The sequence below is a fragment of the Triticum urartu genome, chromosome 2 (assembly GCF_003073215.2).
Source record: "Triticum urartu cultivar G1812 chromosome 2, Tu2.1, whole genome shotgun sequence".
Classification (NCBI taxonomy): Eukaryota; Viridiplantae; Streptophyta; class Magnoliopsida; order Poales; family Poaceae; genus Triticum; species Triticum urartu.
The window spans coordinates 523579477-523605572 of record NC_053023.1 but is presented as its reverse complement, the minus strand read 5'-3'; positions in this window follow the sequence as shown (position 1 = coordinate 523605572).

The following is a 26096-nucleotide window of genomic DNA, read 5'->3' as shown; positions in this document are numbered from 1 at the left end:
AACATGATCATGCGAAGCAATATGACAATGATGATGCGTGTCATAATAACGGAACAGTGGAAAGTTGCATGGCAATATATCTGGGAATGGCTATGGAGATGCCATAATAGGTAGGTATGGTGGCTGTTTTGAGGAAGGTATATGGTGGGTTTATGGTACCGGTGAAAGTTGCGCGGTACTAGAGAGACTAGCAATGGTGGAAGGGTGAGAGTGCGTATAATCCATGGACTCAACATTAGTCATAAAGAACTCATATACTTATTGCAAAAATTTATTAGTTATCGAAACAAAGTACTACGCGCATGCTCCTAGGGGGATAGATTGGTAGGAAAAGACCATCGCTCGTCCCTGACCGCCACTCATAAGGAAGACAATCAATAAATAAATCATGCTCCGACTTCATCACATAACGGTTCACCATAGGTGCATGCTACGGGAATCACAAACTTTAGAACAAGTATTTCTCAAATTCACAACTACTCAACTAGCATGACTCTAATATTACCACCTTCATATCTCAAAACAATCATCAAGTATCAAACTTCTCATAGTATTCAATGCACTTTTTATGATAGTTTTTTATACCAATCTTGGATGCCTATCATATTAGGACTAAATTAATAACCAAAGAAAATTACCATGCTGTTCTAAAGGACTCTCAAAATAATATAAGTGAAGCATGAGAGATCAATAATTTCTATAAAATAAAACCAGCACCGTGCTCTAAAAGATATAAGCGAAGCACTAGAGCAAAATTATCTAGCTCAAAAGGTATAAGTGAAGCACATAGAGTATTCTAATAAATTCCGACTCATGTGTGTCTCTCCCAAAAGGTGTGTACAGAAAGGATGATTGTGGTAAACTAAAAATCAAAGACTCAAATCATACAAGACGCTCCAAGCAAAACACATATCATGTGGTGAATAAAAATATAGCTCCAAGTAAAGTTACCGATGGACGAAGACGAAAGAGGTGATGCCTTCTGGGGCATCCCCAAGCTTAGGCTTTTGGTTGTCCTTGGATTTTACCTTGGGTGCCTTGGGCATCCCCAAGATTAGGCTCTTGCCACTCCTTGTTCCATAATCCATCAAATCTTTACCCAAAACTTGAAAACTTCACAACACAAAACTTAAAAGAAAATCTCGTGAGCTCCGTTAGTAAAAGAAAACAAACCACCACTTCAAGGTACTGTAATGAAATCATTATTTATTTATATTGGTGTTAAACCTAATGTATTCCAACTTTTCTATGGTTCATAAACTCTATTACTAGCCATAGATTCATCAAAATAAGCAAACAACACACGAAAAACAGAATCTGTCAAAAACAGAACAGTCTCTAGTAATCTGTAGGTTTCAAATACTTATGGAACCCAAAAATTCTAAAATAAATTTCTGGACGTGAGGAATTTATCTATTAATCATATGCAAAAATAATTAACTAAATATCACTCTCCAGTAAAACATGGCAGCAAATCTCGTGAGCGCTAAAGTTTCTGTTTTTTACAGCAAGATCGCAAAGACTTTCCCAAGTCTTCCCAAAGGTTCTACTTGGCACAAACACTAATTAAAAGCATAAAAGCACATATAAACAGAGTCTAGATGAATTATTTATTACTGAACAGAATCATTCCCACTCCCAAGCCTGGTGAGAGTGTGGTGTTCATGTCCCACTTCCTTCGGGGGCTAGGCTTCCCGACGGATCCCTTCGTGAGGGGGCTCATGTTTTATTATGGGCTGGAATTTCATGACTTAGCTCCGGAGTCCATCCTCCATATTTCCTCATTCATCGTCGTGTGTGAATCCTTCCTCCGTATTACTCCTCACTTCGGACTATGGCTCAAGACCTTCAAAGTAGAGCCGAAGATGATCGAGGGACGGCACGCGGAGTGCGGAGGTGCTTTTATAAGCAAGAATGCTGGTGCTCCATGGCCTGAGGGCTCTTTTGAAGAGGAGTCCAGCTTATGGCAACGAGAGTGGTTTTACATCACCGTTCCCAGGGGCCCCAAGTGGGTGGCGCCACCTGCCTTTCGCTCGGGTCCCCCACCACAGCTAGTGTCATGGGTCAATAAAGGACTGAACTGGGGGCCATCCAAGGACGTGCCCTTGTTGCAGGGCCGCATTCGAGATCTCTTAGAAAGAGACATTATCCTGGTCATGGTGACGCAAGTCATGTTGATCCGCCGAGCCTTGCCCGGCAAACGTCGCCCCCTTCGCCTTTGGGAGTTCAATCCGGAGGGACCACGAGCTCTGCAGCATTTCATGGGCGCAACGCCCGTGGAGATGTACAAATTGTTCTTCGGATCACAAGCAATGTGTCCTGACTTGACCGAGGACGCAGGCCTGGGCTGCAATCGCCTAGATACTCAAGTAAGTAGCCTTGTGCCCGGACTTGCTATCCGCATATTTATCATAAAATTGCCCCTAAAAGAGATGCCTTTAAACAGGAGTGGATAGCGAAAGCAAAGCTAATCAGGTGTCCGGCCCCCCTCCCTGAGACCACGCCGGATCCCGTGCTAGTCAGGATGTTGGAGGTTGTGCCTTCAGAGGAAAGCGAGGGAGGGGACAAGGAAGCTACAACCTCCTCAAAGAAGGTTGTACGGAAGGGAGGAATCGAAAATTCCTCTCTTCAGGGGAAGAAGAGGACCACCTCTGACGACCCGGAGACCATGGCCTCAAAGCGGGGGAAGAAATCTTCGTCAGAGGATCCTGCGCCGGGGGATACTTCAGCCGAATTCTGCCCTCAAGGGGATTAGCCCTCCACCAAGCCGTAAGTAGAGAGGAGTTTTTCTTTTTAATAAATGAGAGAAATCCTTGCGTTATATCTGAGAAGAGTAATCGAAAATTTACCTTGTAGCTCGGACCTTAGCCCTTCTCAGCAGAGCTCATCTTCGGGGGATCTTCTTCCGGAGATGATGGAGAGCGGAACGCCTCCCCCTGCCGTACCGCCTTGCGAGGCGGGCGACCCTGAGGTATCCTCACGGAGGGTTTCTCCGAATCCGGCAGGGCCGGAAGGTAGTCATATGGCCCCCCAAAGCCCTCCGCGCCCGGCCTTCGAAAAGGGCCATCGGACGAGTCCGACACCGTCTAGTGCGCGGTCGGAGGAGTTGAAGGATCTGCTAGGGCGAGCATCTATCTCAGAGGAGCACCGTGCATTGATGGGTACGGTGATTGAGAGGATTTCATCCGCGGAGAGCGGATTGCACGAGGCCGTCAGGAGTTTACTGACAGGTTTTGAGGTACGCGAAATAATGTACCCTTTTTGGACAGTTGCGCATAAATAAGATGCGCCCTGTGTAGATAGCAGCCCCTGAGACTCTATGCGTTTTCAAAAGTGATGGTGCGCAGAGGATCATAATCCCAGGTCTAATATGCCGCCTTCATACGTAGGTGGCGAAGTGTCGGGTGGCCAGCCGGACTGATGAATTTACCGTTCAAAACCAAGCACTACGCGCATGCTCCTAGGGGGATAGATTGGTAGGAAAAGATCATCGCTCGTCCCCGACCGTCACTCATAAGGAAAGCAATCAAAGAACACCCCATGCTTCAAATTTGTCACATAACGTTTACCATACGTGCATGCTATGGGACTTGCCAACTTCAACACAAGTATTCATTAATTTCACAATAACTCAACTAGCACACATCTAATATTACCACCTTTATATCTCAAAACCATCTATCAAGCATCCAACTTCTCTTAGCATTTAAAATTTATAACCAAAGTGAATTACCATGCTGTTCTAAAGGACTCTCAAAATGATATAAGTGAATCATGTGAGATCAAATATTTCTATAAAATAGAACCACTGTTGTGCTCTAAAAGATATAAGCGAAGCACTAGAGCAAAAAAACTATACAACTCAAAAGATATAAGTGAAGCACATAGAGTATTCTAATAAATTCCAATTCATGTGTGTCTCTCCCAAAAGGCATGTACAGCAAGGATTATTGTGGTAAACTAAAAATCAAAGACTCAAATCATACAAGACGCTCTAGGCAAAACACATATCATGTGGCGAATAAAAATATAGCTTCAAGTAAAGTTACCGATGGACGAAGACGAAAAAGGGGATGCCCCAGAAGCTTAGACTTTTTAGTGTCCTTGGATTTTACCTTGGGGTGCCTTGGGCATCCCAAAGTTTAGGCTCTTGCCACTCCTTGTTCCATAATCCATCAAATCTTTACCCAAAACTTGAAAACTTCACAACACAAAACTTAAAAGAAAATCTCCACGAGCTCCGTTAGTAAAAGAAAACAAACCACCACTTCAAGGTACTGTAATGAACTCATTCTTTATTTATATTGGTGTTAAACCTACTATATTCCGACTTTTCTATGGTTCATAAACTCTATTACTAGCCATAGATTCATCAAAATAAGCAAACAACACACAAAAAACAGAATCTGTCAAAAACAGAACAGTCTGTAGTAATATGTAGGTTTCGAATACTTATGGAACCCCAAAAATTCTAAAATAAATTTCTGGACGTGAGGAATTTATCTATTAATCATATGGAAAAAGAATTAACTAAATAGCACTCTCCAGTAAAAAAAAGCTGCGATTCTCGTGAGCGCTAAAGTTTCTGTTTTTTACAGCAAGATCAAAAAGACTTTCCCCAAGTCTGCCCAACGGTTCTACTTGGCACAAACACTAATTAAACACAAAAAACACAACCAAAAAATAGGCTAGATAAATTATTTATTACTAAACAGGAGCAAAAATCAAGGAATAAAAATAAAATTGGGTTGCCTCCCAACAAGCGCTATCGTTTAACGCCCCTAGCTAGGCATAAAAGCGAAGATAGATCTAGGTATTGCCATGATAATGACAAGGTAAATCATGAAAGCTCATCTCATACTCCCTACGTTCAGCAGCAATCTTCCTTTGTGGCAAGAAAAAGTAATCAAAAGGGCTAAATTTAATGGGACAAAAGTCCCCAAGATCAAGCTCAGGAGGTGTTGGTTCCTCCTTTGGCCCCTCATCTTGCACAATCAATTCATCATTATAAGCATTATTTTGGCAAAAAGTCATGAGCCTTTGTTCAAGGGAAAAACCTAGTCCATAGTTTTGGATGGCAAAATTATAATTAAGTTTAGAGATCCTATTAACAAGAGCATCAGTAGGAACCTTTTTTCTAAGGTTTTCATTAAAAGCAACATGATCTAAAGGTCGTAAAAGTATAATGTCTTCTTGATAGAAAAGGATTTCTTCTATGGGAGGACGGCCAGCATCCACCCTATAATGCGCAAAAATTTCATTGGCTTCCTTTATTATAAATCTGAACTCATGAGCTAAAAAGAATGTTGCTGCTCGCTTAACAGAAGAATGCTCAATATTAGAAAATTCTAGGAAATCCTTTGTATGGAAGGATGCATATGTAAAAATTGTCTTTCGAGTTCAACTATGAGCAAAGATATAGCATCTGCGAGACTACTAGTTTTATGAAGGATAGATCCACTCATGGTGGGCAAAGCACCGGCACAAGTAAGGAAATCCTGAATAACTCCCTTCCCAATAATATTACCGCTACCAATACGAAACTTTTTAGTGTGCAAAATAATAGGATTTTCAAGAGGATCATCAATAGCATCAAAGTTTTCCATATTATTATCCTTATCAATGATAACCTCCCCAGTTTCAGACATGATGGCGACAAATTGCAAAAAGAACGAGCACACAGAAGGTAGGAAGGAAAAAGAGGTGAACGTAAAGAGGGCGAATAAAACGGCAAGGGTGAAGTGGGGGAGAGGAAAATGAGAGGCAAATGGCAAATAATGTAACGCGAAGGATAGGAGTTGTGATGGGTACTTGGTATGTCTTGACTTGGCGTAGATCTCCTCGGCAACGGCACTAGAAATCCTTCTTGCTACCTCTTGAGTACTGCATTGGTTTTCCCTTGAAGAGGAAAGGGTGATGCAGTAAAGCATCGTAAGTATTTCCCTCAGTTTTTGAGAACCAAGGTATCAATCCAGTAGGAGACCACGCGCGAGTCACCTCGTACCTACACAAACAAATAAGAACCTCGCAACCAACGCGATAAAGGGGTTGTCAATCCCTTCACGGCCACTTGCAAGAGTGAGATCTGATAGAGATGATAATAATAAGATAATTTTTTTGGTATTTTTATGATATAGATTGAAAGTAAAGATTGCAAAATAAAATAGATTGGAAACTTGTATGATGGAAAATAGACCCGGGGGCCATAGGTTTCACTAGTGGCTTCTCTCAAGATAGCATAAGTATTACGGTGGGTGAACAAATTACCGTCGAGCAATTGATAGAAAAGCGAATAATTATGAGAATATCTAGGCATGATCATGTATATAGGCATCACGTCCGTGACAAGTAGACCGACTCCTTCCTGCATCTACTACTATTACTCCACACATCGACCGCTATCCAGCATGCACCTAGAGTATTAAGTTCATAAGAACAGAGTAACGCCTTAAGCAAGATGACATGATGTAGAGGGATAAACTCATGCAATATGATGTAAACCCCATCTTTTTATCCTCGATGGCAACAATACAATACGTGTCGTTTCCCTTTCTGTCACTGGGATCGAGCACCGCAAGATTGAACCCAAAGCTAAGCACTTCTCCTATTGCAAGAAAGATCAATTTAGTAGGCCAAACCAAACTGATAATTCGAAGAGACTTGCAAAGATAAACCAATCATACATAAAAGAATTCAGAGAAGATTCAAATATTGTTCATAGATAGACTTGATCATAAACCCACAATTCATCGGATCTCAGCAAACACACCCCAAAAAGAGTTACATCGAATAGATCTCCAAGAGAATCGAGGAGAACTTTGTATTGAGATCCAAAGAGAGAGAAGAATCCATCTAGCTACTAGCTATGGACCCAAAGGTCTGAGGTAAACTACTCACACATCATCGGAGGGGCCATGGAGTTGATGTAGAGGCCCTCCATGATCAATGCCCTCTCCGGCGGAGCTCCGAAAAAGGCCCCAAGATGGGATCTCTTGGGTACAGAAGGTTGCGGCGGTGGAAATAGGGTTTCGTGGTGCTCCTGGATGTTTGCGGGGTATGTGAACATATATAGGAGGAAGAAGTAGGTCGGTTGAGCCACGAGGGGCCCATGAGGGGGGAGGGCACGCCTAGGGGGGGTAGGCGTGCCCCCTGCCTCGTGGCCACCTTGTTCATTTCTTGACGTCCACTCCAAGTCCTCTGGATCACGTTTGTTCCAAAAATCACGTTCCCGAAGGTTTCATTCCGTTTGGACTCCGTTTGGACTCTGTTTGATATTCCTTTTCTACGAAACACTGAAATAGGCAAAAAAACAGCAATTTGGGTTGGGCCTACAGTTAATAGGTTAGTCCCAAAAATAATATAAAAGTGTAAAATAAAGCCCATTAACATCCAAAACAGATAATATAATAGCATGGAACAATCAAAAATTATAGATATGTTGGAGACGTGTCAGTTGCCAATCCCCCGACAGTTCTAGCTTAAAAGATTCATTGCGTCCGACAGACCTCCATCGTGGAGGCCGCCGATCTCGCATCCGAGCCTTCCCCCCATTGGGGTTCTTCTTCACTACGATTGCACCAGTCTTCTCTGCCCAATTTCCTGCCTTATCAGGTTGTCCCATGAGTTTGGACCGTTTAGGATCTTGTTTAGGAGGAGGGCTAACTGGCACCATCCCCCTGCCTGATTTTGCCGCCACAGCTAGCTCCAGCCCCGAAGTAGCCTTGGGGACCGGCGAGCCAGCAACTTGGTCTGACGGGCGCTTCCTATTGGCGTCAGACACCTCCACTTCCATCCCCTCCTGATCCTATCTGCCCCGATGGCTCAGCTCCGGGTAGGGCGTAGCCAGCCCGTCCTTGTTCTGTTCCTTCTGATTTCTATTCCGACAGCGCGTACCCCAGGCAGTTGTCGCAAGAGCTCGAAGGTTTTTGAAAACTAGGGCGGAAGGAGGATGCACCCATCCCCATGATCTTTAAACTCATGGCCCATCATGTCGCACACCTGACACCAATCAGGCAAGCGTTCGAACTTGACTGCGAAGATTTCCCTCTCACCACCACGGATCAGAGATATGGCTTTCTTCAGCGGGTTACGAACATCAAGCCTGACCTTGACCCTATAGAAGTTGCCTTCAAAATCAAAGGAGGATGGCTCTTAATCAACAAACTCTCCGATCTTTGAGGCTAAAGCCTTTACTTTCCCATGATAAGCAATAGGGAGTTCGACAATCCGCGCCCAGATCTCAAAGGTAAAGAGCTCGATCGAGGAGGGCTTTGCGTGTCCATCATATGGGGAGATAATCATTGGGTTGCCCGGAAGTTCCATGGTCCTCCCTGTGTGACACGTTCCCAATCCCCCAAGCAATCAAATTGCATCTGGAACAAGTTTTTCTCCAAAGTTTTGATCTTGACTGGCCTGGCTAGATCCCATGCCGATCTCATGTTGCGGAAGAACCAGTAGTTGTTGAACCCTTTGTCCATGTGAACTCGGGACAGGATCATCCAGCGGAGTTTCTCCTCCGTCGGGGCATCATCATCCCAAATATCACATCATCGAGGTCGTCTTTGATACATCTCCAATGTATCTATAATTTTTTATTGTTCCATGCTATTATATTATCCATCTAGGATGTTTTATATGCATTGATATGCTATTTTATATGATTTTTGGGACTAACCTATTAACCTAGCTAGAGCCCAGTGTCAGTTTTTGTTCTTTCCTTGTTTTTGAGTATCGCAGAAAAGGAAAACCAAACGGAGTCCAATTGACCTGAAACTTGACGGAGCTTATTTTTGGACCAGAAGAAGGCCATGGAGTAAAAGAGTTGGGCCAAAAGAGTCTCGGGCTGCCCATGAGGGTGGGGCGCACCCACCCCCCTGGGCACACCTCCCTGCCTCGTGGATAGCCCGGAGACCCCCCCTGACTTGTTCTCGACGCCAAAACCTCTTATATATACAAAAAAACTTCCAGAAAGAAACCTAGATCAGGAGTTCCACCGCCAGAAGCCTCCGTAGCCCCCGAAAACCAATCTAGACCCATTCTGGCACCCTGTCGGAGGGGGGGTCCCTCTCCGGTGGCCATCTTCATCATCCCGGCGCTTTCCATGACGAGGAAGGAGTAGTTCACCCTCGGGGCTGAGGGTATGTACCAGTAGCTATGTGTTTGATCTCTCTCTCTCTCTCTCTCGTGTTCTTGAGTCGGCACGATCTTGATGTATCATGAGCTTTGCTATTATATTTGGATCTTATGATGTTTCTCCCCGTCTACTCTCTTGTGATGAATTGAGTTTTCCCTTTGAAGTTATCTTATATGATTGAGTCTTTAAGGATTTGAGAACACTTGATGTATGTCTTGCATGTGCTTATCTGTGGTGACAATGGGATATCACGTGATCCACTTGATGTATGTTTTGGTGATCAACTTGCGAGTTTCGTGACCTCGTGAACTTATGCATAGGGGTTGGCACACATTTTCGTCTTGACTCTCCGGTAGAAACTTTGGGACACTCTTTAAAGTTCTTTGTGTTGGTTGAATAGATGAATCTGAGATTGTGTGATGCATATCGTATAATCATACCCACGGATACTTGAGGTGACATTGTAGTATCTAGGTGACATTGGGGTTTTGGTTGATTTGTGTCTTAAGGTGTTATTCTAGTACGAACTCTATGATAGATTGAACGAAAAGAATAACTTCGTGTTATTTTACTAAGGACTCTTGAATAGATCAATCAGAAAGGATAACTTTGAGGTGGTTTCGTACCCTACAATAATCTCTTCGTTTGTTCTCCGCTATTAGTGACTTTGGAGTGACTCTTTGTTGCATGTTGAGGGATAGTTATATGATCCAATTATGTTATTATTGTTGAGAGAACTTGCACTAGTGAAAGTATGAACCCTAGGCCTTGTTTCAACGCATTGCAATACCATTTACGCTCACTTTTATCGCTTGCTACCTTGCTGTTTTTATATTTTCAGATTACAAATACCCATATCTACCATCCATATTGCACTTGTATCACCATCTCTTCGCCGAACTAGTGCACCTATACAACTTACCATTGTATTGGGTGTGTTGGGGACACAAGAGACTCTTTGTTATTTGGTTGCAGGGTTGTTTGAGAGGGACCATCTTCATCCTACGCCTCCCACGGATTGATAAACCTTAGGTCATCCACTTGAGGGAAATTTGCTACTGTCCTACAAACCTGTGTACTTGGAGGCCCAACAACGTCTACAAGAAGAAGGTAGTGTAGTAGACATCAAGCTCTTTTCTGGCGCCGTTGCTGGGGAGGTTAGCGCTTGAAGGTATATCTTTAGATCTTGCAATCGAATCTTTTTGTTTCTTGTTTTATCACTAGTTTAGTCTATAAAACAAATTTACAAAAAATGGAATTGAGGGTACCTCACATGCTTCATCTTTTTAATGTCTTTCATGAAAATAAGGATTTCGATAATTGTGCCAAAGTGTTAGAAGAAGAATGCATTAGAATGTTTGGCACTAAATCTTTGTATGATGAGCATGATTGCAATGTTGTTAGTATGAATTCCTTGGATATCTATGATGCTAATGGTATGAAAAGCCACAATCTTGGGGATGCTATGTTTGATGAAGATGATATTTTTTGTCCCCCAAGTTTTGATGAGCAAATTTATTATGATGATAGCATGCCTCCTTTTTATGATGATTATATTGATGAAACTGGGTTTGGAAGAGTGTCAACTTTAGGAAGTGATCCCACTATTTTGGAGGATGTTGAATCTTATTGTGATAATTATAAAAGTGGATTTGGAGAGGTCATGACTTTATTTAGTAATGATTCCACTATTTCAGAAGAGGTTCCAATTGATTATGAGAACAAAGTTTCTATATATGATGATTATTGTGATGACATGTATGCTATAAAGAATAATCATATCCATAAAACTTGTCATCATGATTTTAACTTTCAATTTGATTATGCCTCACATGATATTTATTTTGTTGAGTTTGCTCCCACTATTATGAATGAGAAGGATTTTGCTTATGTGGAGAGTAGTAAATTCTCTATGCTTCTGGATCATGAAAAGAATGCTTCATGTGATGGTTATATTGTTGAATTCATTCATGATGCTACTGAATTATTATGAGGGAGGAATGTATGCTTGTAGGAGTTGCAATAATACCAAGTTTCCTCTCTATGTGCTCAAAATCTTGAAGTTATGCTTGTTTTGCTTTCCTATGCTAGTTGATTATTGTTCCCATAAATTGTTTGCTCACATAATACCTATGCATAGGAAGTGGGTTAGACTTAAATGTGCTAGTCAAATTCTTCATGATGCTCTCTTTATGTTTCAATTCTTATCTTTTATGTGAGCATCATTGAAATCATCATGCCTGGCTAGGGGCGTTAAACGTTAGCGCTTGTTGGGAGGCAACCCAATTTTTATTTTTGTTCCTTGCTTTTTGTTCCTGTTTAGTAATAAATAATTCATCTAGTCTATGTTTAGATGTGGTTTTATGTTTTAATTAGTGTTTGTGCCAAGTATAACCTTTGGGAAGACTTGGGGAAAGTCTTTGCGATCTTGCTGTAAAAAACAGAAACTTTAGCGCTCACGAGATTTGCTACCATTTTTTACTGGAGAGTGCTATTTAGTTGATTCTTTTTGCAGATGATTAATAGATAAATTTCTCACGTCCAGAAATTTATTTCAGAATTTTTTGGGTTCCATAAGTATACGTTTGATACAGATTACTACAGACTATTCTATTTTTGACAGATTCTGTTTTCATTGTGTTGTTTGCTTATTTTGATAAATCTATGAGTAGTATCGAAGGGTATGAACCTTAGAGAAGTTGGAATACAGTATATATTACACCAATATGAATTTAGAATGAGTTCACAACAGTACCAAAAGTGGTGATTTATTTTCTTATACTAAAGGAGCTTACGAGTTTTCTGTTAAGTTTTGTGTTGTGAAGTTTTGGGTAAAGATTTGATGGACTATGGAATAAGGAGTGGCAAGAGCCTAAGCTTGGGGATGCCCAAGGCACCCCAAGGTAATATTCAAGGACAACCAAGAGCCTAAATGTAAGGACATATTTATCCCTAAGTGTTTTGGTGATTGATGACAACGCTTTTGCGGACTAATCGTGTGCCATGAGTTTTCCAGACACTTCTCTGCTAGGCACAAGACGATTGGGTGCCCCTCGAAGACTGACGAAGACGGCGTCTTTTCTATGTTTATTTTTGGTGGATTTGAGTCATAGGAAAGCCGTACTATTAACAGGGGGTTCGCGTTGGAAAGGTTTGGGTGGAATCATCACGTACACGTCTCCTTTTATCCCCTCCTTCTTCCTTGGAGCTTCCTCCGTTTTTCCTGCCTCCTTTGACTGGCTGCTGTTGTGGTTGCGGTAGTACTGCTCCTGGATCAAAGGTAGTACCGTAGGCATCCACGGTAGTACCGTGCGGTGGCGCGGTAGTATCGCTGGTGCTCACGGTAGTACCGCTCCCCTGGAGCCGCACTACCGCTGCCCACCAGGCTAGTGCCGCCCCCTTGCGGTAGTAGGAGCAGATGTAATTTTTTACATCCGCACCTGCCGCGGTAGTACCGCTTTCGTCGTGCGGTAGTACCGCGCTATGCGGTCAGGCAGTAGTACCGCTCTCGGCAGTACTACTGTGTCGGGTTTTTGCTACTTCCGTTTATTTGCGGAAGTAGGCACGGAAGTTCCCCTTCCCCCTGGCTGGGACTTTTGCCTTGCGGTAGTACCGCATGGGGGGCGCGGTAGTACCGCGCATGCGGAAGTACCGCCCCCAGCTTGCGTCTGTTTCTGTGTTGGGGTCGCGGCAGTACCGTGGGACGGTACGGTTGTACCGCACTGCCGTGCGGTAGTACCGCTTGGTTGCAAGCAGTAGTACCGCGCGGCCTTGCGGTAGTACCGCTGGCCAGGCGCGGTAGTTCCGCTGGCCGCGGGCTGGTTGGTGGGTAACGGTTGGATCTTTTCCACACACTATATAAAGGGTCTCCTTCTTCCCCGTTGACTCACCTCTTCCACCATTAAAGCTCCATTATTGCTCCAAGCTCCATTTTCGCCCGATCTCACTCCCTAGCCAACCAAACTTGTTGATTTGCTCGGGAGTGGTTGAGAAGGCCCCGATCTACACTTCCACCAAGAGATATTTGATTCCCCCCTACTAATCCCTTGTGGATCTTGTTACTCTTGGGTGTTTGAGCATCCTAGACGGTTGAGGTCACCGCGAAGCCATAGTCCATTGTGGTGAAGCTTCGTGGTGTCGTTGGGAGCCTCCAATTGAGTTGTGGAGATTGCCCCAACCTCGTTTGTAAAGGTTCGGTCGCCGCCTCCAAGGGAACCAATAGTGGAATCACGGCATCTCGCATTGTATGAGGGCGTGAGGAGATTACGGTGGCCCTAGTGGCTTCTTGGGGAGCATTGTGCCTCCACACCGCTCCAACGGAGACGTACTTCCTCTCAAAGGGAAGGAACTTCGGCAACACATCCTCGTCTCCACCGTCTCCACTCTTGGTTATCTCGTGCCTTTACTTGTGTAGCTAATTTGTTTCATATATCTTGCTTGCTTGTGTTCCTACTCGTGTTGCATCATATAGGTTGCTCATCTAGTTGCATATCTAGACAACCTACTTTGATGCAAAGTTTAAATTGCTAAAGAAAAGCTAAAAATTGTTAGTTGCCTATTCACCCCCCTCTAGTCAACCATATCAATCCTTTCAATTGGTATCAGATCCTCGTCTCTTTTTTAAGAACTTTACCGTCCAAAGAGTATGGTTGATACCATAGACGGTGCGGAGGAACACTCCGGTGTGAATCCTATCTCGTCTACGGGCGATGGGGGAACTTCGGTCTCTCGTGAGGAGTTCAATGTGGCCTTGGAGACATTGAAAACCTCCATGACGACCGAAGTTGAAAGCATGTTTACTAAATTTCTTGAGGGGCTTAAACTATCCACCGCACCGTTGAAAGTGGGTGATCCCGCCATCAAGGTGTCGGATGCTATCCCCGATAAGGGGGGAGCTAGTAGTGAAAAGGCTCCTTCTTCTAGTGGCAAGAATGGCACCGGCATCTTTGCCCATGTGGAACCACCACTTGTTTATGGTGGACCGGTTCCTTCCACTCATTTGAATCATGCTGGTCCTCCCCCTAAGATTGTGAAAAATGAGGATTTTGATTCTTGGGTTTACCGCTTTAAACGTCATTTAAATCATGTGAACACTAACCTTTGGAGATCATTGAAGAAGGTTTCTATCCACATGATCCAAGCAACTTCACTCCTCGAGAAGCCGCGGACAATCAATTCAATGAGAATGCTCTCTTCATCATTCAAGATGCAATTCCACCCGAAGACCTACCTCATCTTCGTCCCTTCGCCTTGGCCAAAGATGCATGGCATTGTGTCGTGTCTCTCTACCGGGGAAGCGCAAGCATTCAACGCTCCAACTATGAAGTGGTACAAGATGAGGTCGATGAGTTTGCAATGAAGGAAGATGAAGAACCTCGTGAGCTTTATCGGAGAGTAACCAAACTCGCGGTCTCACTACGAGATCACGGGAGCAAGGACACGGATGACAATTGGATCAAGCACAAATTCCTCAAGGCAATGATGCCCTACCACAAGGCCATGTCTTCCGTCATTCGTCAAATACCGGACTTCCACACTTTGACCTCAAGCGAAGTGTTGGATGAGTTTGTGGCCATGAACATTTTGGACAAGACCGCTGACAATGCGGTGCTCCGTTCTCAACGGGCAAAGAAGCCTAACCTTGCATTGAAGGCCAAGCTCACCGTGGAAGAAGAAGAAGAGGAAGAAGAGGAGAGCAACCCCGAAGAACAAAGTATGCATATCATGAACACATGGCACTTGCTTCAAGGCAATTTTGGAGCAAGAAAAACTCGAGGCCCAATTTTAGCAAAAACAACTCGAGTGGCACAAGGGGCAAGCAACATGTAAGGACTTGCTACAATTGCGGCAACATGAGTCATTTCGTTGCAGAATGCCCATATGAGAAGAGGGAAGACAATGGTGGCAAACTCATCCGAAAGGACAAGGCCAAGTTGTTCCCCAACAAGAACAACTTCACCAAGAAGACTCCTCCCAAGGCTTTGGTTGTGCAAGAAGAGTACAATGAGGATGATGATGATGATGAAGATGATGAGTCGGTTGCCATGGCCTCCGTTGCCATTGCAACAACGTCACGGGTGTCTCTCTTCGACTCACCCAACGAGAGCATCACCGCCAAGTGCCTCATGGATAAAGCCACCAACAAGGTAACCTCCAACATCAAAACTACCATCATTAATCATCCTTCCCCAACGGATAGCATTAATGAACTTGAGGGAGCTAATGTGGAGGCTAACGAGTTTGAGGCCTTTATGGGCAAACTCAAGGGAAAATCCAAGAAGCACTTTGTTGCTCTCTTGGAACAACTGGGTGAGGCCAATGACATGATCGAGGCTCACGAAGACACCATCTCTAAGATGGAAGGGCATAGTCGTGACTATGCCGATGAGATTTCGGATCTTTCCAATGCTCTTGAGGAAGAGCGTGGTCTTCGTTTGGCTCTTGAGGAGTCACACAACGTTGATCATGCTAAGTTAAAGAAAGATTATGATCATGCCATCATTGTTTCTCATGTGCTAAATTCCGAGAAGGCCAAACTCGGGGTTGATCTTGCTAGACTCAAAGAGGAGTTTGATATACTTGACAAGGCCCACAAGGCCTTGAAGGGTATTCACGCTAGTCTCAAGGAGTCTCATGATCAACTCCAAGTGAAGCTAACTAAGGAGAAAGCAACTTTTCCTCATATGGTTTTAATTGATAATGCAAATGCTACTAACCTGTGTTGTGAGCATATACATCTTGTTGAGGAAAATGCGAAGTTGAAGGAGCAACTTGAGAGAGGTCTTGCGACTTGCATACAAGGCAAGAAGAACCTCAACGATCTCTTGATCAACCAAAAGGGAGGTGTGGCCAAGGAAGGGGTTGGGTACGTGCCCGACTCCAAGAACAAGAAGAAGAATGACAAGACCAAACGACCTCCTCCCCTCATGCAAACCTTTGTGAGGGAGGGAGAGAGTGCCCCTGAGGAGAAGAAGAAGAAGAACAATGTCAAGAAGGGCAATGCCATCCCTCTCAACAAAGCCGGCGATTTTAACCCTTCTTATGTGTTATGCCGTGCTAGTGATGGGCATGTTTATGCCAAATTTGTTGGTTCTCTTCATGAATATATTGAATGGTCTATTTGGGTTCCAAAAACCCTTGTTACTAACATCAAAGGACCCATTACAAAATGGGTACCTAAAACCAAGCATTGATCTCTTGTAGGTGTTTGCTTCCGGTGGGGGATCATGGTTGCTCGATAGCGGAGCTACAAATCATATGACCGGAAGCAAGGACTTGGTGGTGGACGTGCACAAGGTTCCATCTATGCCCACCAATGTCGAGTGGGGTGACGCCTCATCTTCTAAGGTATTGGGACTTGGCAAGGTGGTCATCCCTCATGATCTCATGATCGAGAAGGTCATGCTTGTTGAGTCCCTTGCATACAATTTACTTTCCGTTCGTCAACTTGCTATCATGGGCTTTGCCACTTTCTTTGATATCGATACCGTGGCCCTCTTGTGGAGCAAGACTCTTAAAGTAGCCTTTGTTGGGCATGTCGAGAACGGTCTATATGTGATTAACTTTTTGGAGCGACCCACTAAAACCGCGACATGCCTAATGGCTAAAGTTGATGTGGGATGGCTTTGGCATCGCCGTTTAGCCCATGTCAATATGAGACCTTTGCAAAGTCTCCTCAAGGGGGACCATGTCCGTGGACTAATGAATGTTAGTTTTGCTAAAGATCGTGCTTGCAGTGCCTATATCGAAGGAAAGCTACATGAGAAGGCTCACCCTCCCACGACTATCATTTATTCAAAGAGGCCTTTGGAGCTCCTTCACATGGATCTCTTTGGGCCTCCATCCTTCGATAGTATTGGAGGTAGGAAGTATTGCTTGGTGATTGTGGATGACTACTCAAGGTACACGTGGGTGTATTTCTTCAAGAGGAAGAGCGAGACCCAACAAACCGTCATTGACTTTGCAAATGAAGCACAACGTCAACACAATGCAAAGATCTTGACAATAAGAAGTGACAACGGCACCGAGTTCAAGAACTACACCTTGGATGAGTTTCTTAGTGACGAGGGAATCAAGCATCAATATTCCGCACCCTACACCCCTCAACAAAACGGTGTTGCGGAGAGGAAGAACCGGACGTTGATGGATGCGGCAAGGACCATGATGGCGGAGTTCAAGTCTCCGTACAACTTTTGGGCCGAAGCCATCAACACCGCGTGTCATGCATCAAATCAGCTCTACCTCCACAAGGGCTTGAACAAGACTCCATATGAGATACTCATCGGTAACAAGCCCAACCTCAAGTACTTCCGGGTATTCGGGTGTAAGTATTTCATTCTCAAGAAAGGTGTTCGGTTGTCTAAATTTGAGGCTAGAGCTTATGAGAGCATATTTGTTGGTTATGCTACAAACTCTCATGCTTACCATGTCCTCAATAAATCCACGGGACTTATTGAGGAGACGTGTAACGTGGAGTTTGATGAGAATAACGGCTCCCAAGTGGAGCAAAGTGGCACTTGTGATGTAGGTGATGAAATTCCTCCTCAAGCCATAAGAAGAATGGGTGTTGGTTTTATCCTACCCATTGAGGAACCTCTTGTGGCCGAAGGAGAAGGACAGTGCTCCACTCAAGTGGAGCCATCACCAACCCAAGGCCCACACACTTCCGAAGAACAAAGTGAAGGCCCTCAACCTCATGAACAAGACCAAGGGCAAGATCATACTCAAGACGGTGTTGACACACCAAGTGATGCCCAAGGTCAAGTTCTCTCCCCCGAGCGAGTTCAAGATCAAGAAAAAGTTCATGGCGGCGCTCAAGATGATCAAGTAACCGCTCCTCAACTCACCACCGAGGAGGAATTAGAGCGTCGTGCCGCCAAGGTTGCTTCCAAGCTCTCCACCAAGGATCATCTCATGATGAATGTGCTTGGAAGCTTAAGAAAGAGGGTAAGCACTCGTAGATAATTAGCAAATTATTGTGAGCATCACACGTTTGTCTCTTGTGTGGAACCCCACAAGGTCTATGAGGCGCTAGAAGATCCGGATTGGCTCAATGCCATGCACGAAGAACTCAACAACTTCGAGTGCAACAAAGTGTGGAGATTGGTGCCAAGGCCAATGGGGAACCACAATGTCATTGGAACCAAGTGGATATTCAAGAACAAGCAAGATGCCCATGGGATTATCATTCGCAACAAGGCTCGTTTGGTAGCACAAGGCTACTCCCAAGTCGAGGGTATCGACTACGGTGAAACCTTTGCTCCCGTTGCTCGTCTTGAATCCATTCGCATGTTGATTGCATATGCTTCTCATCATAACTTTAAGTTACAACAAATGGATGTGAAGAGTGCTTTTCTTAATGGTCCCATTAATGAATTGGTTTACGTCAAGCAACCCCCCGGGTTCGAGGATCCCTACTTTCCCGATCATGTGTATCAACTCGATAAGGCACTCTATGGCCTTAAACAAGCCCCACGTGCGTGGTATGACCACCTTACCGAGTTGTTACAAGATCGTGGTTTTGAAGTTGGGCTAATCGACCCCATTATTTTTACTAAGAAGGTCAAAGGGGAGTTTTTTGTGTGCCAATTATATGTTGATGATATTATCTTTGGTTCTCCTAACAAAGCTTTCAATGAGGAATTTGCCGCTCTCATGACCTCAAAGTTCGAGATGTCCTCCATGGGAGAGTTGAAGTTCTTTCTAGGGTTCGAAGTGAAGCAAAGAAGAGAAGGAATCTTCATCAATCAATCCAAATACACTCAAGACATGCTCAAGAGATTCAAGCTAAGTGACGTCAAGCCGGTTTCCACTCCAATGCCCACCAAGTGCCAACTTGACTTAGATCCCAATGGTAAAGTGGTGGATCAAAAGGTATATCGTTCCATGATTGGATCCTTGCTTTACCTTTGTGCATCTAGACCGGACATCATGTTGAGTGTGGGAATTTGTGCACGGTTTCAAGCCGCACCTAAGGAAAGTCACTATGTGGCGGTCAAACGAATCTTTCGATATTTGGCTCATACCCCAAACTTTGGCTTATGGTACCCAAGAGGATCAAACTTCAAGCTTGTAGGGTACTCGGATTCTGATTGGGCGGGAGACAAAGTGGATAGGAAGTCCACTTCCGGAGGGTGCCAATTCCTTGGTTGCTCTTTGGTAAGTTGGTCTTCCAAAAAGCAAAGTTGTGTGTCTCTCTCGTCCACCGAAGCGGAGTATGTGGCGGCCGGTAGTTGTTGTGCACAACTCTTATGGATGAGGCAAACTTTAAAGGATTATGGTGTCACTTGTGACAAAGTGCCTCTTTGGTGTGACAATGAAAGTGCCATCAAGATCTCTCTCAACCCGGTGCAACACTTCAAGACGAAGCATATTGAGATCCGGTATCACTTCATCCGGGATCACATTAGGCGAGGAGAGATCGAGCTCAACTACGTCAACACTCATGATAACCTTGCAGATATCTTCACGAAGCCCTTGGATGAAGCAAGATTTCGTGAGTTAAGGCATGAGCTAAATATCATCGATTCGAGCAATGTTGCTTGAACCCTTGCACACCCCACCATACTCAACGTGTTGTCCTATTTAGATGTAGGCATGGACATAGGGGGAGTGATGTTCTCTCAATGAACTCTCCCTCCCCCCATTATGCATAAATCAATCAAGTCTTTCACATTATCCATGTTTGATGGTACTTGTGCTTCAAAGACGAGTTTTGGTCATGGACCCAAGGATAATTCTTCGCGGTGCCATACCAATTGACTCAAACATAGGTGGCTACGGCCACCGCCCTGTCTTTTGGAGAGGTGGTGTCTCGTGGTTGGTTCGTTTGTCGTGTGCCTTTCTGGTTTTGTGTGTTGCGTGGTCTTGTGGTGTCATCTTGGCTCGGAGTGGTTTGTGCAAAGATCTAGTTTTTCACGCTCGAAACGTGCATCTTCTTGAGCCCATGGTACTACCGCGTCTGGGTGCGGTACTACCGCTTTGGGAGGCACGGTACTACCGCGCCATAGCACGGTACTACCGCTCTGGTGCGGTACTTCGGAAGTACCGCACCGTGCGGTACTACCGTGTCTGGGCACGGTACTACCGCGCCGTCAAGGGCGCGTGGGGGTTATGTCTCGGGCAGGGGAGTTCCAACTCCCCATACCCATTCATTGTCTTTCTCTCCACGTCTCTCCCTCTCAAGAACGGCGCCGGAGGCCCTCGCCGGATCTCCGTCTCCGGCCACTCTCCTCGGATTCCGACCGCGGGATCGTTCCCCACCACTTCCTCTTACCATGGACCAAGGTTTTTCCCCAAATCCCTCTTTTTCTTGGTTGTTCTCTTGCTTCTAGGATTTTGGGGAGAAACTTGTCGTTCTTGAGATTTTAGGCCAAATCTATGCAAGAGTAGGATGTAGGAGAGTCGTGATGTGTAGGAAACATACTTGATATGCTGTCTTGTGGTAGCTTTGTCCAACCGTAGTACCGCCGTGGTTTCGCGGGCTTTCTCAAATTTGAACCAGTTCAGATCTGACGCGGTGCGGTACTACCGTGCCCGATGCGCGGTACTACCGTTCTTGCGATACTACCGCCCGTCAGGTGCGGTACTACCGTACCGTGTGGTACTACCGCTCCGCAGACGCGGTACTACCGCGCCGGCCGCGGCGCTAAGGTCGTACTACCGCTCCTACACCCGGTCGCGGCGCTAAGGTAGTACCGTAGGCATCCACGGTAGTACCGCGCGGTGGCGCGGTAGTACCGCTGGTGCTCGCGGTAGTACCGCTCCCCAGGAGCCGCACTACCGCTGCCCACCAGGCTAGTGCCGCCCCCTTGCGGTAGTAGGAGCGGATGTAATTTTTTACATCCGCACCTGCCGCGGTAGTACCGCTTTCGCCGTGCGGTAGTACCGCGCTATGCGGTCAGGCTGTAGTACCGCCCCTCGGCAGTACTACTGTGTCGGGTTTTTGCTACTTCCGTTTATTTGCGGAAGTAGGCACGGAAGTTCCCCTTCCCCCTGGCTGGGACTTTTGCCTTGCGGTAGTACCGCATGGGGGGCGCGGTAGTACCGCGCGTGCGGAAGTACCGCCCCCAGCTTGCGTCTGTTTCTGTGCTGGGGTCGCGGCAGTACCGTGGGACGGTACGGTTGTACCGCACTGCCGTGCGGTAGTACCGCTTGGTTGCAAGCAGTAGTACCGCGCGGCCTTGCGGTAGTACCGCTGGCCAGGCGCGGTAGTTCCGCTGGCCGCGGGCTGGTTGGTGGGTAACGGTTGGATCTTTTCCACACACTATATAAAGGGTCTCCTTCTTCCCCGTTGACTCACCTCTTCCACCATTAAAGCTCCATTATTGCTCCAAGCTCCATTTTCGCCCGATCTCACTCCCTAGCCAACCAAACTTGTTGATTTGCTCGGGAGTGGTTGAGAAGGCCCCGATCTACACTTCCACCAAGAGATATTTGATTCCCCCCTACTAATCCCTTGCGGATCTTGTTACTCTTGGGTGTTTGAGCATCCTAGACGGTTGAGGTCACCGCGAAGCCATAGTCCATTGCGGTGAAGCTTCGTGGTGTCGTTGGGAGCCTCCAATTGAGTTGTGGAGATTGCCCCAACCTCGTTTGTAAAGGTTCGGTCGCCGCCTCCAAGGGCACCAATAGTGGAATCACGGCATCTCGCATTGTGTGAGGGCGTGAGGAGATTACGGTGGCCCTAGTGGCTTCTTGGGGAGCATTGTGCCTCCACACCGCTCCAACGGAGACGTACTTCCTCTCAAAAGGAAGGAACTTCGGCAACACATCCTCGTCTCCACCGTCTCCACTCTTGGTTATCTCGTGCCTTTACTTGTGTAGCTTATTTGTTTCATATATCTTGCTTGCTTGTGTTCCTACTCGTGTTGCATCATATAGGTTGCTCATCTAGTTGCATATCTAGACAACCTACTTTGATGCAAAGTTTAAATTGCTAAAGAAAAGCTAAAAATTGTTAGTTGCCTATTCACCCCCCCCTCTAGTCAACCATATCGATCCTTTCACTAAGCTTGGGGATGCCCTAGAAAGCATCCCCTCTTTCGTCTTCGTTCATCGGTAACTTTACTTGGAGCTATATTTTTATTCACCACATGATATGTGTTTTGCTTGGAGCGTCATTTTATTTTCTTTTGTTTTGCTTGCTGTTTGAATAAAATACCAAGATCTGAAATTATTAAATGTTAGAGAGTCTTCACATAGTTGCATAATTATTCGACTACTCATTGATCTTCACTTATATCTTTTCGAGTAGTTTGTCATTTGCTCTAGTGCTTCACTTATATCTTTTTAGAGAACGATGGTAGTTTTATTTTGAAGAAATAGATGAACTCTCATGCTTCACTTATATCATTTTGAGAGTCCTAAACAACATGGTAATTTTCTTTGGTTATGAATTTAGTCCTGATATGGTGGGCATCCAAGAGGGATATAATAAAAACTTTCATATAAAGTGAATTGAATACTATGAAAAGTTGCATACTTGATAATTTTTTGAGATATAAAGGTGGTAATATTAGAGTTGTGCTAGTTGAGTAATTGTGAAATTGAGAAATACATATGTTGAGGTTGGCAAGTCCCGTAGCATGCACGTATGGTAAACGTTGTGTGACAAATTTGAAGCATGGGGTGTTCTTCGAATGATTTCCTTATGAGTGGAGGTCGGGGACGAGCGATGGTCTTTTCCTACCAATCTATCCCCCTAGGGGCATGCGTAGTAGTATTTTGCTTCGAGGGTTAATAAACTTTTGCAATAAGTATATGAGTTCTTTATGACTAATGTGAGTCCATGGATATTGCGCACTCTCACCCTTCCATCATTGCTACCCTCTTCTGTACCGTGCATTGCCCTCTCTCGCCTTGAGAGTTGGTGCAAACTTCACCGATGCATCCAAACCCCGTGATACGATACACTCTATCACACATAAACCTCCTTATATCTTCCTCAAAACAGCCACCATACCTACCTATTATGGCATTTCCATAGCCATTCCGAGATATATTGCCATGCAACTTTCCACCGTTCCGTTTATTATGACACGCATCATCATTGTCATATTGCCTTGCATGGTCATGTAGTTGACATCGTATTTGTGGCAAAGCCACCATGCTAATTTGTCATACATGTCACTCTTGATTCATTGCATATCCTGGTACACCGCCGGAGGCATTCACATAGGGTCATATTTTGTTCTAAGTATCGAGTTGTAAGTAAATAAAAGTGTGATGATCATCATTATTAGAGCATTGTCCCATGTGAGGAAAGGATGATGGAGACTATGATTCCCCCACAAGTCGGGATGAGACTCCGAACGAAAAAAAAAGAAAAAGAGGCCGAAAGAAAAAAAGAAAAAAGAGAGAAGGCCTAAATAAAAAATGAGAGAAAAAGAGAGAATAGACAATGTTACTATCCTTTTCCACATTTGTGCTTCAAAGTAGCACCATGATCTTCATGATAGAGAGTCTCTTATGTTGTCACTTTCATATACTAGTGGGAATTTTTCATTATAGAACTTGGCTTGTATATTCCAGTGATGGGCTTCCTCAAAATGCCCAAGGTCTTCGTGAGCAAGCAAGTTGGATGCACACCCACTTAGTTTCTTTTGATAAGCTTTCATATATTTATAGCTCTAGTGCATCCGTTGCATGGCAATCCCTACTCCTCGCATTGACATCAATTGATGGGCATCTCCATAGCCCGTTGATTAGCCACATCAATGTGAGACTTTCTTCTTTTTTGTCTTCTCACATAACCCCTATCATCATACTCTATTCCACCCATAGTGCTATGTCCATGGCTTGCACTCATGTATTGCGTAAGGGTTGAAAAGGCTGAAGCGCGTTAAAAAGTATGAACCAATTGCTCGGCTTGTCATCGGGGTTGTGCATGATGGGAGTATTTTGTGTGACGAAAATGAAGCATGACCAAACTATATGATTTTGTAGGGATAAGCTTTCTTTGGCTATGCTATTTTGATAAGACATAATTGCTTGGTTAGTATGCTTGAAGTATTATTATTTTTATGTCAATATTAAACTTTTGTCTTAAATCTTATGGATCTGAATATTCTTGCCACAATAAAGAAAATTACACTGATAATTATGTTAGGTAGCATCCCACATCAAAAATTCTGTTTTATCATTTACCTACTCGAGGACGAGTATGAATTAAGCTTGGGGATGCTTGATACGTCTCCAACATATCTATAATTTTTTTATTGTTCCATGCTATTATATTATCCATCTAGGATGTTTTATATGCATTTATATGCCATTTTATATGATTTTTGGGACTAACCTATTAACCTAGAGCCCAGTGCGAGTTTCTGTTTTTCCTTGTATTTGAGTATCATAGAAAAGGAAAACCAAACAGAGTCCAATTGACCTGAAACTTGATGGAGCTTATTTTTGGACCAGAAGAAGGCCATGGAGTAAAAGAGTTGGGCCCGAGGAGTCTCGGGCTGCCCACGAGGGTGGGGGCGCGCCCACCCCCTGGGCGCACCTCCCTGCCTCGTGGACAGCCCGGAGACCCCCCTGACTTGTTCTCGACGCCAAAACCTCTTATATATACAGAAACTTCCAGAAAGAAACCTAGATCGGAAGTTCCGCCGCCAGAAGCCTCCGTAGCCACCGAAAACCAATCTAGACCTGTTCCGGCACCCTGCCGGAGGGGGGGTCCCTCTCCGGTGGCCATCTTCATCATCCCGGCGCTTTCCATGACGAGGAGGGAGTAGTCCACCCTCGGGCCTGAGGGTATGTACCAGTAGCTATGTGTTTGATCTCTCTCTCTCTCTCGTGTTCTTGAGTCGGCATGATCTTGATGTATCGCGAGCTTTGCTATTATATTTGGATCTTATGATGTTTCTCCCCCTCTACTATCTTGTGATGAATTGAGTTTTCCATTTGAAGTTATCTTATCGGATTGAGTCTTTAAGGATTTGAGAACACTTGATGTGTGTCTTGCATGTGCTTATCTGTGGTGACAATGGGATATCACGTGATCCACTTGATGTATGTTTTGGTGATCAACTTGCGAGTTCCGTGACCTCGTGAACTTATGCATAGGGGTTGGCACACGTTTTCGTCTTGACTCTCCGGTAGAAACTTTGGGACACTTTTTGAAGTTCTTTGTGTTGGTTGAATAGATGAATCTGAGATTGTGTGATGCATATCGTATAATCATACCCACTGATACTTGAGGTGACATTGGAGTATCTAGGTGACATTAGGGTTTTGGTTGATTTGTGTCTTAAGGTGTTATTCTAGTACGAACTCTATGATAGATTGAACGGAAAGAATAGCTTCGTGTTATTTTATTACGGACTCTTGAATAGATCGATCAGAAAGGATAACTTTGAGGTGGTTTCGTACCCTACAATAATCTCTTCGTTTGTTCTCCGCTATTAGTGACTTTGGAGTGACTCTTTGTTGCATGTTGAGGGATAGTTATATGATCCAATTATGTTATTATTGTTGAGAGAACTTGCACTAGTGAAAGTATGAACCCTAGGCCTTATTTCAACGCATTGCAATAGTTTACGCTCACTTTTATCGCTTATTACCTTGCTGTTTTTATATTTTCAGATTACAAATACCCATATCTACCATCCATATTGCACTTGCATCACCATCTCTTCGCCGAACTAGTGCATCTATATAATTTATCATTGTATTGGGTGTGTTGGGGACACAAGAGACTCTTTATTATTTGGTTGCAGGGTTGTTTGAGAGAGACCATCTTCATCCTACGCCTCCCACGGATTGATAAACTTTAGGTCATCCACTTGAGGGAAATTTGCTACTATCCTACAAACCTCTGCACTTGGACGCCCAACAACGTCTACAAGAAGAAGGTTGTGTAGTAGACATCAGTCTTCTTTGAGGGCCAATTCCTGCATCATCTCCTCCAGGTTACCTTTTCCTTTACGATCAAATGCTGAAGTACTTCCATGGGTTGCCATCG